This window comes from Nanorana parkeri, unplaced genomic scaffold (assembly GCF_000935625.1).
Source record: "Nanorana parkeri isolate BGI_ZX_2015 unplaced genomic scaffold, ASM93562v1 scaffold41, whole genome shotgun sequence".
Classification (NCBI taxonomy): domain Eukaryota; kingdom Metazoa; phylum Chordata; class Amphibia; order Anura; family Dicroglossidae; genus Nanorana; species Nanorana parkeri.
Window position 1 is genome coordinate 1479073 of NW_017306309.1, and position 21085 is coordinate 1500157.

Below are 21085 nucleotides of genomic sequence, written 5' to 3' on the forward strand. Positions count from 1 at the left end.
CCATGATAGTGCCGCTCCTTCCCCGCCGTTCTGCCACCTGCAGCAGTAGAAGTGGGACCTGTAGGGGCGGCTGTGCGGCGGGGATTGAGAGGCTCTACAAGTGATCGGTCACCTGTCAAGCAGAATGTGCTACAAGCACCGCCAGGCAGCACATTCTGCTGCGTGGGAGAGGACCCTCTCGTCTTAGTCCCGCCCTCTGGCTGCCGACACGTGGAAGAAGGTGCTGCTGCATGAGAGTCAGGTAAGTCTGAGTGGGTGAAGGCTGGATGGGTAGGGGGGGCGGGGGAGGAGAAGCTGGTGGTACTCAGCATTGCTGATTTTCATTATCATGTATTGCTGAGACTTGTAGTCCTGCATAGCTGGGGGTATTTTGCATTGCTGTATAATGATTATACAGCAATGCAGAATAGCACCGACTAGCCTCGACTACAAATCTCAGCAATACATTATATTATTAAGTAGGGATGCACCAGTGCCAATACTGGGCATTTTCGCGAGTACCCGTACTCGTGAAAATGCCCCGATACTAAACGCAGATATCGGTGTTCTGTTTTTAGTTACGCCACTGTTCTGTTCCTAAGACTTTAAGAGACTATGTGATGGTTGGTGATGAGTGAATTACATAAAATCTGCTTTGCAGGGAATTCACACGAATCTGAGTATCACTTCATTTTGTGGTGAATTTATAAAGTATTTTTTGGGAGGCAGCAGGGTAAGGACGTCCTAAACCCCACATCACTGTTGGATCTGTACATGTCTGTAAAAAAGGGGACAATGTGTTTTATACTGCATATACACCTGTGGTAGGGGACAGATAGACACTTACACATACATATAACCCTTAGTTCTTAGCGGGATGATATTGTTAATGCTGTAATTTTCCATGATGACAATGTTGATGGTCTGTTCAAAGGTGCTAAACACATAACATGCCAATGACTTCCTAGGATAAAAAAAACACCATGCCACCTACATGGCTTAGGTACTCCAAGAATGAGATCCCCTGGCCTAAGTCCAGTCATGTCCACCTGGGAATTGAGCCCTTCATAATGGCCACAGCAGGGGAGCAGAGATCTCACCAGCAGACTCCAAGATTGATATATAAAACTGTCATGTAGTTTAAACCTCAAAACACCTATCAAAACTGAAATATAGGCAGTGGGTGTACTGACCCTTTAAGTTTTGGGTATTTTTTGTGGCACTACTAAAAAAATTTAAAATACCTTGCATACGAATGAAAACATGTCAGCTTGATCATATCTTTTAATATGGATATTATGATTTTTTTAATGATTAAATTATATTTTTACCTAACATTTGACTTTTGTGTTTATGTTTAACTGGGTCTCTTTGCATTTGTTAGTTGACACCTTCAAAGCCCCATCCTTTTCTTAGTTTTTGCATTTATATTTAGGGGTGTGGTGTCCTTGTTCATGTGGTATTTCACAATTTTGTGTATAATACGAATGGTAAAAAACTGTTAGCAGAGCAGAAGAAGGAGTTAAATGGGACCAATTAGGAATAACGAAGAGTTAGGATGGCAAAATAGTAAAAAATGTATTTACATTTTTTTATTCTGGGGGGGTTCACTGGTGCCGGCATGGATACTATAGATCTAAGGCTGCATAGATGGAGAAATCTTTGCTGCTTGCTATTGTAGTAATGCAGTTACAACCACTGCGGCTTCCTGAATACCTGAAGAATGACTGCATTTGAGAATTTTCCAGCTGGCTTAGTCAAGTTTTAATTCCACATTTGTCAAGCCGCATGGTGCTGACACTGCCATTCATGGCTCAAACTTTGGCCGATTCAGCAGGAAGTGGCCAAAAGTTGAGCTGCGTATGGCTAGCTTAAGAGCAAGCCTTTGATCTGATCATAAAAGCTACAACAAATTACAATGTAAGGCCTCTTTCACATGGTATGATCAAGAGGGGATAGGTGTGCATGGATCCCCTCCTGATCGGAATGGATGTGACTATTGTGACATCCGTGTCCATGCAGTTACTGACATTACCGAACCCATGTTAGTGTATGGGCAGCCAGGTCTCTGATCTGTTTGTTTTTCCAGACCTGGGTGGAGTCGGGCATAACCGGATGTAAACAGACACCCATCCGTTTAGAATCTGGCTTCCGATCAGATCTGCCTGAAAAACTGACAGGCGGACCTGATCGGAAAGTCTACGTGAAAACGGCCTAATAATACAGTTACATTGTATCTAATGGGGATGCACTGATACTAGTATTGTTATCGGTGCCGACACCGAGTATTTGGGTGAGTACTCGTACTCGCCCAAATGCTTGCGATGCCTATCCCGGGAAGTCGGTGTTCTGTCAAAATGGCCAACTTGTCGAGATCTCATACTCGCAACGTCACATCCGCTGGTGTGAACAGTGGCCAGAAATAGCATAGGGATACATTAGGATGCATTTTGGGTCTGGAAACAATCTGGTCTGGTCTGGAGATGATCTGGATGTGGTGTGAATGGGCCCTTAAGCAAAAAAATAAATAAATACATTTCCAAACACGGCAAAATCGCAGTAAAGGTGCCCATACAATACAATTATCTGCAGATTTTCTGTGGTCAGATAGGAAAAAGTGCAACAGATTGGCCCAGGTGGAGATTACTCCATCCACACAGTTAAGTGTAGATGGAGGAATCTGTTGCACCTTTTCCATCTGACCACAGAAAATCTGCAGATAATTGTAAGGTGTATGGCCAGCTTAAGAATGCAATGCACTGCGTTCCAGATCTGGTACGGAAAATGGTGTGAACCTGCCCCTGGACAGGAGCCAATTAAACTACCAGTTTGTCTTTGAAGTGTGGGAGGAAACTGGTATACCACGAGGAAACTCACACAAGCACAGGGAGAACATGCAAACAACTTGCAGATAGTGTTCTGACCAGGATTTAAACTGGGGGCCTGTAGTGCTGCAAGGCAGAAGTGCTAACCACTAACTTACCATGTTAATTTGTATGAAGGTAATTTTATAAGTGTAATGTTAGAAAAGCATACATTCGCATATTTGGGCAATACTGCCTTAAAGAAGAACTCCGGGGAATAGATTCTTAACCCTTGCAGTGGGGCTACCCCCGCTCTGCAAGGGTCAAGTGCTCGTTTGTGTCTAGGTTAAAAATAAAGTTATACTCACCTGAACCTTAATCAAACAGATCACCTAAAGGTTTTTAATGGATTTTTAATAGACTAAAAGGGACTAAATAAGAAAAGTTCAGTGTTAGTGTTTACATTCCCTTCAACTAAAATAGTGAAAACAAGGGAAGCTTAAAGCAGAAATACAGGCGAAAAAATTCTTAACCCTTGCAGTGGAACTACCGACGCACTGCAAGGGTTAAGTGCTCGTTTGTGTCTAGGTTAAAAAAAAAAAGGTTATACTCACCTGATCCTCGGAGTCAGTGCACCAGTATCTTCTGCTTTGCTCCTCCTCCACTGCCACTGTCTAAGGATGCAAGGATGTGTGGACACTGAGGGACATAACATGGCTGCAGCAGAGGAGGAACCCAAACTTTGAATCCGGTCAGTTGTGACATCGCTCCCTCCAGCTGCCTCCTCTGCTGCAGCCATGGTATATGGGAAGCCGTTGCTGACCTCCTTTAGAGCCATGGTATGCCCTCAGTGTCCTAATGACTATACCTATGACTATGTATGTATGGGATTACTTCAGAATTGACACCGCACTGAACATCACGGCTACTGGTGTGCACTGGTGGGGAACAGCGCTGATGTGCATTGCACTGTTTTCTCTATTAGAACAATGCTGTGCTGTGAACTGAGCCAGTTTTAAACAAGGTAAAATGCCTTGTCTGTGCACAGGGGCTGGAAAAAGCAGCCAGTGCAACTTTAACGCATCTGGTGTAAATGGGCACTAAATATTATTTTATTGTCTGCATATTTTATATTTATTGCTCGCTATCTACAAAAACATCACATAATATAGTAAATGATTTTAGCAGCATCATCGCTATCATTCAAAAGTCCATTTACCCGACACAGGTTTCTAAACAGCCTTTAGTGAATAGCCAGAGACATATTTAGATATCTGAGTATCTGTCTTTTATCTACAGAGGTCAGGTTAAATCCCGATGTCTCTGCTTGCTTAGGTGTAACTAGGAAATGGTGATCACATCGTTTATACTCCCCTTTGTGTGCTGCCATGTAGTCCAGCAAGACAGATGTGATCATCCAGTGACTGGGGACAAAGAACAATGTGCAGTTATTACAGCTAGTAACCGTTGTCTTAGATGAAAGATAGCATATTAGTCTTATAGACCAAAGCGTGGATTTGTAGGGAATACCTGGCAGGGAATAGAAATTCAACATAAAACATCTACAGAACAGTTATCAGTGTGATGCAATTCTAGATTTACTAGATTGTAAGCTCCCAGGAGCAGTGCCCTCCTAACCCTATTGTACTGAAATTGTATTGTAACTGTACTGTCTCCCCTGTGTTTGTAAAACACTGCGCAAACTGTGCTATATAAATCCTGTATTATAATAATAATTCTCTCCCTCCACTACCTCACACAGTTTTCCTGATTTTCCTATATTTACTTGAATTAAGTACATTTTCCTTTAGAGAAATATGAGGCCTGCCACTGCCACAAATTTCAAAAAGTAATTTGCCATGCTGTTATACTGACCCATTGGCTGCAGTTCAGAGTTGCTTACCTGGAACAAGTATGATTATCAGAAAATTAATTGAAAAGCTAGAAATCCTCATCTGCACACATGTATTAAATACTTAGGTGGGGTATCGTCATTTGGGGTCACTAGCCTTTTTGTCCTCCAGGGGCAAAGAACAGGGCTAGGTCATGCAATCTGATAAGTAGGAGGTGGGTAGAGGAAAAAACGCCACTGGACACGAGAGTGATGCCGACCTCTGCAGGCTCTGCATCTCCCCGAGGCTTTTAGCAACCTGGGAAGCTCTGCCCGCTGTCCTGTTCAGCTCTGGAATTCAGTGACTTGCAAAGTCTCTACTTCCAAAAAATATTTTCCTTTCTCCCGTAGCAATTTTATTTATTTTTTGTTTACTGTGCAGTGTACATGCACTTTCCTAAGATGCTGTGAATGGACTGGGTGCAGGGGAGGATGTAACTCCTGTGCATATGAGCAGGGGTTACATCATCAGTGGCCACCCAATGGCTAAAAAAGATTTCCGAGAACCCAGAAGTGTCAGCGGCAGAGATAGGGGCAGCAGGGGACAGCTCTGAGGACCAAAGGTAAGTGTGCCCTAAAGTGCAAGCGTGCTGTACATAATTGCACATTAGGGCAAAAACAAAAATATTCAAAGTGGCTTATTTCCCCTTTAAGTCTTGTTTTCAGAACAGTTGTGTAAATATTTTATAACAATTAACACTGATCTCCAGGTTAGAAAAAAAAGACCAAATTAAAGCCAAACCAATAGTGGTCTTTGTTGCTATGGAATGCATGTGGTAGCTTGACCACCATAAGGTCACCTATGGAAAAAAAATGTCTTCATTAAAGCATCAGACGTCAGAGTATGAGAAGGTCTTTCAGGGCTTGAAGGTGGCACCGGCTAGTGTCCCTCGTGCTACAGGCTCCAGATTCTACCCAATGGTTTCTGGTGCAAACCAATTCCTGTACCTACCATTTAGATTCAGTCCTGGGCCACGTGGATTAGTTAGTAGAGGAACAGAAAGGAACATCCCATCTTCTGTCTAAGCAGGAAGCTGCCCCCCAGGGAGGTAGCCTATGCCACCATAAAAGAGGGTCTTCTAATCACTTGGGCCCAAACGTCTTAGTGCAGTCCATTATGGAAATTCAGCATGCCATATATATGCAATATTTTCTGGAGAGCCTTAAATGAAAACTGTTCACTTTGACAATAAAAGCCAAACAGATGCTCTAACCACCTTTTTTACTCTGTCCAAACCAAATGTAAAAGTTTTGGGTTGAGTTAGGCTTTAGGTCGCACAGAAATAAGCATAGCACTCATGCAAGGGGTTAAAAAGCACAAATCCAAATCGGCCTTTTCAAGCCCATGTCAATGAAACATTTCATAATCCTTTCCATCTGCCACAGATCAAGAGTTGATTTCGGGTGTGTACAGATATCCCAGAGTTTTATTACAGCAATGTTCCACTACATTCATTTAATATACCTAAAACGCAGTTTAAAGCTGAAATCCAGGGAAGCAAATATTGTCTAAATACAAGAGGCATATGTATTCTCTCATTGGAATCTTGGTGAGCTTTGTGTCTTTTTTCCAGATCTGTGCATTAATCTAGTGTGAACCTTTTCCTTTGTGCAGGAGCTTCCTGTAATAAAGACCGGCCACTGCATCTCTCTCTCCTTGTGCAAGGTGACTGGACTTGTATCATCCCCCTCTTGTAGCTTCCTGCATGCAGCCCATAGCCCTTAAATTAAAGTCTTTGTACCCAGGGTTGAGTGTTAAAGACTGCTTGTTATTATACATTAAACAGGAAAGCAACATATTAGTCATTTTTTTGTAATAAATTATATTTTTGTGCATAATAGACCAAAGTAGATCAAGTCCAAGCTGGCACAAAGGGAATGTTGATGCACCATCATTTCATGATAGTTACAAATACAAATGAATAATCATTCTTTGTGTGTGCTTCGTGCTTCGTCTTCACTAAAAGAGTGGATCTTCAATTTTATAAAATCAGAAAAAAACAATATAACATCAAAACCCATCCATTTATTCTCTAAAGTTCTTATCCACACCTTTTATAGGCATCAAATGTTGTGGCTCAGTCTTTAGTCAGAACATTCTTTTGAATTTCAAAGAGACTTCAAAAAGGAAACATCTTGCTTATGGCTTTGTAAAGGTGACTCCTCTCCCCGTGAGACATAACTCAAAGTAAAAGACCCCTTAAAAGTCTCAACATTTGCTACTCAGTTAAAGTCTGGCTGCTTCTTTGGTTACATTTTGCTCAGGGGGTTGATCTCAGACTTAAGAGAGTAAAAAAGAAAAGTTCAAACCTTCAAATCAAACTCTGCAGTAGGGTCCACATGCTGGTCAAGGTTATATGTAGAAATAGGACAGATAGTTCTCTTGGTTCTCTCTGCATTTTCTTTTAGCTGAGATTAAATATTGATCGACAAAGGTGATGGTTGGGCAGTGCTGCTCTGGTGTGGAGCCAATGTCACAGAGCAGGATGCCATTGTGCACACAGAAAAATGTCTATATATTTATCTCCTGCAGTGTGGACTAAAGGTAAATTGAATTAATATAGTGTAACGTATACAGTATATATTATAACTGCCCATGGTTATAATGGTCTTGCCTGATGAAGGGGATCCTGCGTGACCCAGAAACGTTGCTACTATGTGAAATGTTGCACATGCCTCAATAAAAGACGTGATTATCAGCAATTTGGGTGTCCTACTTGTCTTCTGCTTTGGTACGGCACCATCGGTTGGTCACCTCTGCACCCATTATTCTACACAAACTACACGGTCAGGAGTGCGATGGGTACACAGACATTCTGTACAATTCAATGGGGTCAAATGTGGCGGGACTGTTAATGTTGCTTTATTTTGTGACAAAGTTGTTTTAGGATAAACATTACATTTTAGTGTGCTCACTGGAAATCCACTATAATTTCCCTTCAAAGGGACCCTGAAAATCCCTAAAATCATACCTGAAATTGATGCTGCCTGTGGTGGTGGACGGTCGGTCCCACGGGGGGTTGGCAGGGTGTTTAAAAAGGTTTGTTAGTGTCACTCTCTCTTTGAGATTGACCCATCTATTTGTCGGGATAATGCTTAGAAGACCCAAAGATACATAATGGACTTTATCGGTGTATGTATAATGTAGGTGCAAGCTTGCAACTATTTTGTAAGTATATTCCCGATTGAAAAAATATCTACTTTTTCACATGATATTTATTATGATTCAAAGCTTATTGTTCTTTCCATCTGGTTTATCAATTGCAGAATGGTTCCTACAGGTAACACAACACTTTTACACCACTGCTGCCATTTTAGTTTTATCTCCATATTGTCCCTGTGAGATGTTTTAGGCCTGTGGATTTTAGAGGTTACGTGGCTGATCATCCATTCAGTATATTCATGAAAGCTGTATTTGTTACTCCACATCTCCAATGTTCCACATAATGGTGGAAATTATGTACCGATTGCTATGTCATATTATTCAAGGATTTCATCTTTTCTATGAAAAGAGATGAGAAATTCACCTTCTCAGTTTTTGTTATACTTGGACTATCATCTTTCCTTGTCAATTTAAGCGGCTTATGGTTTATAGTCAAGGTCATGGTAACAGATGATGGCCAGAGTATAACACACACTGTATGATTTTTTCAACTCAAAGCCAAACTCCAGGAATTATCTTTTTAAAACTTACATTGGTCCAGCTTGGTTACATCTTATTCTCCATGTTTCACATACCGAGGGTCGCTGGGGATGCAGACATTCTCTGTAGTAGCCTGTGCTACATACAGTCAGCACTGGTCTCTTCCGGGTGCTGCTCAACCACCTTGCCATCTGTATACCCGTTTGGCAACTCCACCATTCAGGGAAGGCCTTGTATTTTTTCAATGAATACAAGGTGTTCACTGATTGAATGAGGTAAAGAGGGGAAGATGACGTCACAATCTCAGTCTTGTCCTAACAGAGAAGGTCTGGAGTAATGTAAAGCTGAACCAAAGTTTAAAAAATAATAATTGGTGGAGTTCAGCTTTAATAAACATTTTATTGTATGTATTTAACAACAAAATCACAGGTTTTACTCACACAAAAAAAACTTCTGTCAAACACAAAGTTGTACTGCTTAAAGCCCCATTTTGAAAAAGTCTAATAATATGCTGGATGAACCAAAATGCCAAAATACCAGCAGAGTGGTTTTTCTCTGACTTACTCATTTCATCCATAGTCAATATTTTCTGTTTACCTGAATGTTATTCGATATTTTAATTTTCACCCCCTAATACACAATAAAGAAAAAAATAGACTGTAAGCTCATTCACCTTCCATATTGCTCACGTATACCTTACTAGGCTGTAAACTTACCCAACTTTCATATTGCTTCCATATACCCTAAAACCTGTAAGTTCTACTGCCTTCTCTTCCACTCCTTTATAGCCTAACAGACTGTGACAGAATGTGCCTGTAGGGAAGAAGTTTTATTACTGACCTTACCCCCGTCTTTCGCAATGCAATGTGACATCAGTATACTTCTGGCAAAATCACTAGGAAAGATGGGTACCCCAAATCCCATGAGAAGACACTCCAGTTCAGTGTGAGATTTGGACCCTTATGCATTACCCAAGATCCTGCCTGAAGGAGCGTGACATAACCCTCACCTAGGTGCTGCAAGCAGAAGTTTGACTTTAAGTAAAAATATATTCTAACTTTTTTCCTTGAAAGTACATTTCCAAATACTATCAGGCAGTGATGGGCCGCCATATCGCTGCATGATAATATACTGTAGGTCTCCCCCAGCCCGATATTGTTTTGTTTTTGTTTTTTAACAAAACCCTATACATAGAGTTTTCCTGCCATATACTGGCTGTTCTGTTGATATCACAACATCTTCCTCTTTTCCCTTGATGGAGGGGGTCAAACATTGCTCCTGGACTGAACTGCACTTACGTAAGCATGTGAGCGCCACTCAGTCCTTTAGTACTGCGAGCCCAGTCTGCATGATAATGTGCCCCTTCATTGGGGTCTATTAATGACAGGCTGGGTTCACAAGTAATAGGCAGAAAAGCTAGAAAGGAGAAAGCAAGGGACATCATTTGAGCGGGCAGATGGCATGAAGAAGTTGTGCTTTTCTTTTTTTTTAACAGGAAGGTGGAGAGTTATTGAAAAAAATAACAGTTGTTTTTTTTTGCTTATATCTACTGCTAGCAAGCAGTAGATATAGGCAAGAAGTGTAAAAAAAAAAACACCCGCTTGAAATCATTTTAAACTTACCTCGTTATCGCTGCTCGCTCCCGCGCCGAGAATCAGGAACTGCTCTTACGGCCGCAAAGGATCTTGGGGCAGGCGCATGCGCAGTTCCGATTCTCGGCCGGGAGACGAGCAGAGACGCAAGGTAAGTCTATGGACGCGTGCACCCGCATGCAGACACCGCTGGATCGGAGGGACAGAGCAGTCAGCGCTGGATCGGAGTGACGCCGCACCGCTGGAGGGACACATGAAAACATGGGGAAAGAAGAGGAAGACCAGAATAAGAGACATCATTTAAGGTAAGTGCTAACATTTACATGGGGGGAGGGAAAAAAGTTTTTGCCTTTAATATCACTTTAAGGGTTAGGTTTTAGGCTGCAGGTTAACTACCTCCCGGCCAGCCGCTGTGTATACACGGCCTGCCGGGAGCTTCTTGGATGTAACTGGGCGTGTATACACATCCTGTTACATCCGCCCGCTCGGGCGCGCCGCGTGAGAGCGGGAAATCCCCGCACAGTTAAAGTGTAAGTGCACTTTCAAAAGCATTTTTCTTTTTCCTGGGAGATAGTCCTATACAAGTCTATAGAGGCTCACTGAACAGGCACAGTCAGTACTAAAGGCAATTTCAGCCCAGAGGAGAACAAAACCAGATCTCAGAACAAGTTAGGTTCCTGTCGATAGGTTCCTGAGGTAAGTAAGCAGACAGGGTGGGTTTCTATTGTAGTTGAAGAGGGCTAGGAAGGGAGGGTTGGTGTATTATATTGAATGTGCATTTACACTTAATATTAGGGTTTGGGTTGCGTGAGATTTAAGTGGTAGGAACTAATTCAAAGTTTCTAATAGTTCAAAGGCTATGGACATTTATGGGAACTACAGCCCTCACAGCTACAGCTACAAAACAATTTGACAATTCCTATTAGTAAAGGAGCTCGCTTGCCTCAATCCCTTCTCCAAAAAAATGCCTAATGGCCAGTGCAACCCATCATACTCAGTAGGAATGGCCAGATAGTGGCCAGTAGGGATGTGTAGGGTTGGTAGGGAGCAAGCTCCTACCTCAAAGTGTTGGAGCTTTGCCTGTACAGAACAGCCTTTCATTTAAAGTGTAACTCCACTTTTGCTGAGAAAAAAAACAAGCCGCTAGATGTGATGTCACCAGTGATGTCACCAGTGAGCAGCCTGGACATTTTTTCTGGTTCATGTTTATCGACCTTGAACATAATGAAGGGTAGGGATGCCCAAAACTATTCTCAGTTGTACTGATTATTATACCAATGTCAATGGATTAAAAGAGAAAAGAGATAAAGCATATAAGGGGTGCCTCAAGCGGACGATCCTCTAGTAGTGCTGTGTATGTCTGTATTTCACGACGTTTGACCGTTATCCTGAAGGCTGTCGCGGTCCAGAGTGCTGTCAGTACCAGGTAAGCCCTGTGAAGGGATAGGGTTTACGTTTAAAGCTACGGTTGTTCTGTGATGACTTAGGATTTAAATTTTTTCCTAGTGAGCCACCATGAGTCCGGGTAGCCCAAGTAGACAGGCACGAAGTTCGTCTGAGAGGTATGGCCAGTTCTGCTGAGATGTACTGTGTTATCCTTATGGGAAAGTTAAAAGAGTGCTGACATCTTATTGGTGTATCGTTTCAGGGGGAAGAGCCCTAAATATAGGAAACGTAGGGTGCAATCTCGTGCCCGCAGGATGTCGGCTTCTCCTGAGCCTAGACTCAGTCGGCCCTCTACGCATAAGTCTCCCCAATTGACACAGGCTAGAGCTCGGTCTATGACTCCGCAGCCTGGGCCATCCGCTGAGGCATGTCGAGCGTGTGGTGCCCGGGCCATGCCACGCAAGATGCTGTGTGGCACCTGCATCAGGGAGTTAGCAGGGACACAGCTTCTGATTCGCAGGATATAAAGGCTTATATCCGAGCGGCAGTGGCGGAAGGTATTAAGGAATACACGCAAAGTGGCGCTTCATCAAAACGACGAAGAGAAGGAGAGAGACCGAGAGAGGTTCTTTCGTCTCAGGACTAATATATATATATATACTGTATATACAGTATACGCTATACCATTTAAACTACTGCCTCATCCACTTGCTGATACTTCATGTAGAAAGGAAAAGTATAATCAAGTTTAACATATTAAAACAATATACAGTATATTGGTAGTACAGCTGTACATCGTTATGTAGATTAAGGCCAAATGCACAAACAGATATCATGTTCAAGTACTACCAAAGATGCTGTGATCTAACATATCCACAAGATGGCATCCACATACAGGAGTATATTTGATTCAGTTTAGGTGTTGGTCCCAAATTCAGATCAAGCAAGAAAACAGGTAGCTTATGTAAATGCAAGTGGTAAAACCCACCATCTCACTGTCCATCTGAAAATGTTAAACACGCACGGTAAGGACGGACATACAAATATGTTTGACATTAAGTCAAATATTGTTGAGGTAGTGAATTAAAAAACCCACTAGATGGCATCAACATATAGAAGTATACCAAGTGCTGTTCCTGAGCGTGAAAACAATAATGAATAAAGGCCCTACAGCTGGAAACAGAATAGAGTATATTACTCTGAATGAGTCAAAAGATTACCATACACAATCTGATTGTACAATCTCCTTTAGATTTACGGAGCGGAAGCACCATATGCGACTGATGTATGAAACTTGAAAAAAATAACCCAGAAAGCTAATGAGACTAGAGTGGCTAACAGACTAATATACTGAGCTTCCCTATGAAATAAATGATATTGAATGTCTCCACTTACAAAATTTTCTTGATCTAATGTTTAATTTACTAATTTGTATTGAGATTGTAGTCTATCACAGGAGCGAGCTTAACCGCCTCCCTGCCAGCCGTTGTGCAAAACGGCCGGCCGGGAGCTTCCTGGATATAACAGCCCGTGTACGTTCGGCCTGTTAGCCCCGCCTACTCGCACACAGAGCGGGAAACCGCCAACATTTTAAAACAGGCAGCGATGCCTGTTTATATACAAGCGATCCGCTGGCTATAGAGCTGGCAGGTCGTTCGTATGGGGTGCCGATCGGAGCGCCCCCTCCGCAGCCCCCCATCCTGCTGGTCCCGGGCACAGCTGTGCCCGGTGCGAGCCCGGGACCAGCATGGCGGCTCTTTGACAGGGGATCAGAGGGAGATCGGAACACGATCTCCCTCCGGTCCCCTCTCCGCGGTCAGAATGCGGAAGTGATGTATGTTGCATCACTTTTGCATTCTTGTGTCACTCTCCAGCTTCATCAACTTCTTTGGGGGTCCCTAATTGACATTAGGGGTCTTGGAGACCCCTGATGTCTCCATAAAGAGGACCTGTCACATATCTTTGCTATCACATAGGGGGGTTTCTTAGCCCCCTATGTGATAACAATAAAGTTAAGTGAAAGAAAAAAAATAGGAAAACAAAATGAAAGTTGCAAAAAAATAAAATAAAGTCACACATGAAAAAGAATATTTTTTAAAATTTTTTTTTTTTAAAGTCCCCACTCATACATACACACGTGCAAACATGCGTCGGGTGCGCATACGTGCAAAAACAACGATTGCGCATGCTAACCGCCTTGGCATGCTAAAATCCTGCATAATCATACCGCCAGGGAGGTTAAACAGTTACTTTTATACTGCACTCTGGGTTTTTATGTTTTGGTCAATTTTGGCCATGCAACCTGTTTGAGCAGCATACATTTGTGCCAGGCAGCTGTTTCATTCAACTCCATCCCTATCTAAGGGTCTAACCAGACCAATCATGTAACAGAAATGGATTCCTAATAAGCAAAATAATCTGTCCCAAACTGCCTGCATGTAAAGGGACATTCCACCCAGAATCCACTATACAGGATTGTACAATATATGCTTAGGGCAGTAAATATAGATCCCTAAAAAAAAAACACCACAACCCAAAGCCACCAATCAACAATCTTATTTCACAGACCACTTTAGAGAAAACTGAAATGCCATTGGTTGCTTTGGCTTTCTTTATGTCACATGACAACATCATTGTGTTTAATGGCTAAGTGTACACGGGGTTTTTAGATCTCATATTTAAAAGGTATACTAAATTCAAAAAGCAAAACTAAATGGTAACAAACATCTATCTAATGTATACTGTATAGTATAATTTATTCTGCTGCATCACTTTCTACACTATACAAGCCAACATCTTGCCTGACTTGCTATAATTATCCTCCTGCTACTGACTTGCTATAATTATCTTTAATCAAGCATGTGCTTATTTATGCATTTGATCAGCTATATTATCCTATGCAATGTGCATTGCAGCCAATAAACTAAACTGATACAAGAAGCAATAATTGAGTAATGCAATATGTAATTTTCACAATAACATATGTCATACATCCATAAAAGAAGGGATCTTTTTCACATGTCTTGGATTTAGAGTCTTTTGTGTTCACTTCATTTAGACTTCATGATTACCTGAGTAACAGATCATAAAAAAATATCTGGAGGCACAGTCCTAGGCTATAGGAGGGGGCAACCAAATCTAGGAGAATAGATGTAATCTTTATAGGTGCTTAAAGATTAATGGAATATTTTGCCCAAAAAAAGCAAGCGGCAGACTAATCACCAATATTGCCTGTGGTTTCACTGCTGCTGATCTTTCCCCTATTACTGATTTACCCTACCTCGTTCTACACTGTGTCTTCGTGTAAAGATGACCTTCTTGGTAGAGGCATGGTTTTGCTTCCTCATGTCAGAGCCTCCAGCAAGGAGAACAGTGAGCAGCACAGTAATGACATCAATACATCTCACACCAAATCTACTGAGACTAGCAAACAGAGGCATCACTCCCTAAAGTGTAGGCTTAGTGCATCATCATATACCAGGAAGTACACTGCTATTTTTAAGGAGGAATTCAAGACAATAGGTATTTATTTTGCTGTTTTGCTTATAGTTTCTAAAAACATATGGATATTGCATAGAACTACTTTTTAATATATATACACTAGTAATAATAATTCTGTTTCTGTTCTTTGTGCTTTATGTAAACATGACACAGTACCTTTTCACGTCTTTTATACTGTATGCAACGGACACTTGTTCTGTATGCTGTGTATATATGTATGTGGGTATATGTATATTCTATTTGTATGTAACAGAAGAATAGGACATTGGGCACACCATTATTGCATTAACCTTGCTTTACCAGAAGTAAATTTTATACATATCTTGCACTCACATATATTATACGTAACTCAGAATGTCAGTGTATCATCCAATCATAGGCAACTGCATACCCTAGAAGTGCGTTCTTTAGACAGAAAAGTTCTGGGCGAGGAAGATGCGTGTGCAGTGTGGAGAGGTGACTGCCACCATGGTGCTGGTTCCTGTGATGCACATACCTTTGAATCCTGCCAATCCATTGCCACTGAAGAAGACACTTCCATGGTATGCAGTTGCGGAAGATTGTATGATACAATGACATGTCTGGCTACTTATAATACTTGTAAGTGTAATAAAGGTATAGTTCCTGTATAGCAAAGTCAATGCACTAGTGGTGCACTCAATAGGGTATGGTGATCTGAACAGCTATGCACCTAGATTGTTTTTATTCCTCTGTGCCCGGGGGAACCATGAGTCTAATCTACTGAAGTTTCCTCACTATCCTGCAATGCACCTTGAGGCTGCAGAATGATCTTAGCAGCTGGAAATAGTGAATTAGTAGATCAGTTTGTTCCCATATAGCAAGTTCTCATCCATAACGGATGCATGTATGCCTCTGGCTATGTTGCTGCTTGATTTTTATGTCAAAGCTTGCTGTTTTCAGCTCGGAGTATGCATTTTTTTTATGGAGCCATTATTCACACTGAACTGGCATTTGCATGCCTATAGTCTGGAACGTATATTAGTGATACTATTGTCACCCATGGCTGCTTCTATGTTCATGGCTCTATTCTAGAGCAGGGAGTGTTAATTAGCCAAAACGTTCACCTTTGGTTGCCATTTTAAACTATAAATATGAAAAACAAATACAATACATTTGTATTCATTGACTTTCATCTGCCTGTGGAGTATTTTGGGTGTTGTCACGCTTATCCATGCTGCATGCTGACATGGACCATTTGCACATTGCAAAGTTTTCACACTCTTTGAGCTTTGCTATTTTGCCAGTCTCTTGTCTGATTGCCTTAACCCTTTGACGTATGCTGCCGTTTAAGTGAATGGCTATCGGGAGGGTAACAATGTTGTCGCAATATTTTAATAAAACAGTGGGATATTCTTTCATCTGGGCTTACATTTCCTTTTACCGTGTGATTTAATAAAGTGTATTCTGAAACCTGCCCCATATTCCATTTCTAGTCTTTTGTTTGTCATATGTTGCTCATTTAAAGATAGTGGTTTCCACAGATGTGATACTTTTTTATTAAATGTACCTGATTTTTGAGTGGGAATTTTGTATGCATTTTATCACAAAGGCTGACATCTTTCTCAAGGTCATGACAGGTTATGGGTAACATTATCAGTTTTTACGAGGAGGTGAAAACGCTACTAATGTGATCTGTTCGGATTTTGCACATTTGAAGTGAACCTGTCAGGTCCGGCAAACTAAACATTATTGGTAAAATGTAGCCACCCACCCCCAGCAGTTAACAGTCCAATGGCAGAACCCAGTCGTTATTACAGTCTCTGACATTGGACTATTAACTAGACATGTGCCTGGCAAAAAATTTGGTTGGGTTAGTTTCAGATTTTTCATTATTTAGTTTTTCGGAATTCGGGTCCGAAAGTCGATTTGTTTTGGGATTCGGATTCTGTTCGGACTCTCGTCGCAAAATGAGAACTCTGTTTCAAAATCTTAACAAAGGGTTAGAGCGAGTCGTGACATTATGGGACTTGTTCCGCCCCTTTGTTGGCATTCAGGAGTAGAGTTGTTATTATGACTGTTCTGCTCCCGAGTGTCAACAAAGGGGCGGAACAATTTCCGCGATGCATGATTTGCTCCTCTCCTTTGTTGACATTCGGGAGCAGAGCTGTCATTTTGCGGCGAGAGTTTGTCAGGTTTAGTCGTGCCGGCAGGTGGAGGGTATTTTTTCTTTTGGCAGTCGGTGGCCATTGTCCATCGTGATTGATGTGGATCTACATTGCTGGATGAGGTGATTTACATTTTTATGGTGTTGTGCATTTATTTACAATTTTTTTTTTTTCATTCGGAAATTTGGATGCATTCGAATGTCCAAATATGCAGACATTCGACTGAATTTATATTTGGAACAAAACAAATCAGATATGTCTACTGTTAACTGATGGCCATGTAATATGGCAGTCACCAGGAGATGTGGAGATTTAGGGGTTGATGTGCTAAAGACAAATAGGCTGTTCATTTTGCAAGGGAATTTGCACTTAGCAGGGGAAGTTTGCCCTTAGTTTAGTGAATCATGTACAAGAAAAAATGTTTTTTTTTTCATTACTAAGTGAAGTTTCATCACATTCACTAAGCTAAGGGGAAACTTCCCCTGCAAAGTGTAAATTCCATTTGCAATGTGAAAAGCCTATTTGCCTTTAGTAAATCAACCCCTTAGTGTCAATTGGAAGAGAAACGGAGCCCTATATACAGCCTGGGTCAGAAATCCAGGGTCTTCCCCACAAAAATATGTTGATATATTTAAGAATGTACACCTAGGCCATGGTAATAGCATTGCCACTATACATTATATGGAATACAGTTGGGGAAAATAGCATTGGAAAATATTTTAGGAATACTGCTTTCCAATATGCTAAGCAACAGTGCTCAATGTCACGCAGTTGCTGCAAACCAAACAACATCTGGTGTTGTATAAAAAGGAGAACATGTGCATTAGGACAGTTTTCAGTATTACAGTGTAAAAGAGACATAGGAGAAGCTTGCAAGTAAGATAAGTAAATGAAAACACAAGACACACAATATAACTAACATCAAATGTCCCGAATGCTGATAAATTTCATGGAAATGAAATTGTAATTTGGTGTGCTGGCTACTCTCTATGTGAAGAAAAGTGAACATCTAATTGCAGAATCAGCTGTGGCTGAAGCTTCCAAACAACAGAACCTTTAGCTATCACATGAAATGTAATAGACAGGTATCTTCTCTTATCAAAGTGTAGGTTCTTTGCAGAGAAATGTAATGGAGTGAGTGTACCCAAGGGGATATTCTTGGTGGATTTATGGGATAATTCAATTTGTCCAGATTTTATTTTCACAAGTAATAGTTTTAGGCAACAAAAAATATGAAAAAAACATACATACAATATACATGAATATTTTTAGTTATTTAAAAAAAAGAGGGGTTGGAAAACAAGTTATACACAGGTAGGGGTGCAGCTAATGCATATGTCTATAGTAACAAAGTGCACTGCGCTCAAATCATACATAAAAATAAATAACCATAAATATATACATTCATTCAATGCTCACAATGTGCATTAAAAAAAGGTGAGAATAGTGATCTCAATAAAGTGCTCCCAATGAATACATGGAAAACGTTCAGTAAAGTGCTTAAGTCCTCAAGGTGCTGAAATCCACACTAAAGTGCTTCGCAATCCCGAATAAAGTGCTTCCAGTGACTTCTCTTGTGTCAGATCCTTCAGTTTTCACCCCTCTCACCAGAGCCGATGAATCATAAATTATAAATGGTCAAATCTCAATCCTTGTTAATATCCCTAACCAGGTGGGGCCATGGATCATAGGGCTCTCCCTAGCCTAGTAGAGTCAAAGATCCTAATATTGCACCCAAATGATATGTATAGATCTCTCCCTTGCGTCTTATACACAAACGGCGTAGCTCAGAGAAAGCATAATGAAAAGCGCCATAGTGTAAAACCTTTTGATTCACTTTATTAAAAAGGGGTTAAAACCACTTATATAGAAAATATTTGTCTGCACTGCATGCAAGGCTTAGGATAACAGACTGATGTCCCAAATGTCTTGGTAACATGATGACATCAGCTTACACATGTCCACGCGACGCGTTTTATCACAGACTTTCTCTAGGGATGTATGCCCACTGAGTTCTCACTACTTTCCTTATATACTCATACACATATCGTATAGTATACCTGTCATACACAAAATTAGCCACTAGAGGTCCTCAATATCTTAAAGTTACAGCAATCATATTGTACTGTCCAAAATAACCAGATATCCTTAACCACCTTCACCGACAAGTCTATGTCGAGGGGCATTGGAGATTACGTGACCCTCACCAATGGATCCTTGATGGTCCCTGGCTTTAAGAAGGGGTGCACACTTTAGAAAATTACTTGGTATCTAAAGACAGTTTTTTTTTAATTGGATAGTGTGGGGGAAGGGTTAAAACCCCTAGCAGGTAGGGAGATTCATTCTTTTTGTCCTGCTGACATCTGTCTCCAGGAAAGAAAGTGGTGGAGAACTTCAAGTTTTAAACTGTTACCAGAACAGAGGAGAAATGTTCCAATGAACATTGGAACCCAGATGACTCTGCTGGTGACCATTGTCTAAGAGATTTCCTTTCACTTCCTGTTGTATGAACAGGTCAATACCCATTGCCTTAATGTATCTAACTCTGCCACAGTATAACCTCCCTTACAACCTCCAGAACAAACTGGCCATGGAAGTCGATAACTGTTGGAAATCGATGGAAATTGTCACTGTTCCGGTGACAATTGTCTAAGACAGGATTTCCCACACTTTGAAGAGATTTCCCCTCACTTCCTGTTGAATGAACATGTCAATCCCCATTGCCTTAATGTATCTAACTCTGCCAAAGTCTAACCTCCCTTACTACCTCCAGATGCAAATCAAATATACAGTATAAAAATGTAAATGTACCATAAAAGATGTATAGCAAAATGTTACCAAATGACTGAAAAGTAGAATATGAAAACACTTGTGAACACAATGCTGTATCCATCTAGCCATCCACCCATTCCTCACACCACTTTCTATATCACAAGAGATTGCATTTTCATAAATTTTTCACCGCTTCTTTACCTACTCAACCAAGTTACTCTTGATCAGATGAAGCCAGCCACATAATAGGTTGCTGGGAATCCTTTGTTATGTGTTAAATGTTTATTTGTAAAATAAAGGTTGTATACACAGAGTGAAACAAAGATGGTAAATACCATAAAAGCTTATAAAAAAACACAATTGTAAGCCCTCAGGGGCAGGGCCCTCCTTACCATCTTGTCTTGAATTGTATTGTGATTGTAATGTCTTCCTTATATTGTAAAGCGCTGCACAAAATGTTGGGGCTATAGAAATCCGGTATAATAATACTAAGAATTGACCTAAAACCATTACAGTGACGCTTTAACATACCAACTGATATATCTATGAGTAACATCTGCCTGTACCAGACACTTGTGACCAAATTATATCAGGACGACTACCTATGATGTCCTAATATTGAACAAGTAAAACAATAACAAAAACCTACAAGTTAGTGTCCATGCATAGATCTACATGTGACCTACCTATGATTTGATATATTTAACAAGTAAAACAATAAAGAAAAAAAAAAAACCTACAATTTAGTGTCCATGCATAGATCGGAATGTGACCTACCTATGATTTCCTATATAGAACAAGTAAAACAATAAAAAAAAAATACAATTTAGTGTCCATGCATAGATCTACATGTGACCTACCTATGATTCTCTATATTGAACAAGTAAAACAATACAAAAAAACTACAATTTAGTGTTCATGCATGGATCTACATGTGACCTACCTATGTTTTCCTATAGTGAACAAGTAAAACAATTAAAAAAATACAATTTAGTGTCCATGCATAGATCTTAAAGGAGAACTATGGGGTTAAGGCTTTTCCCCATAGTTCTCCTTAGGGTAACAGGAGGACACAAACTAGCGTCCTCCCGTCACCCTAAGCTCAGTATACTGCGAGCTGCAGCTTGCGGTATACTGAGACGTCACAGTATACTGCGAGCTACTGCGAGCTACGGCTCGCGGTATACTGAGACGCCGCAGCTGAAGCGTATCCCGACAATTATGTCTGGATCCGCCCAGCTGCGTGAGTGACAGCTGGCTCTGCCTATCTAGAGGCAGAGCCAGCTGTATCTCGAGCACCAGTGAGGTAGGCTGTCTCTGGACCTGTACGCAGCAGCATTCACCTCAGAGCACATTCACACCAGCAGCTGTGGTACACTGCACAGCTGCTG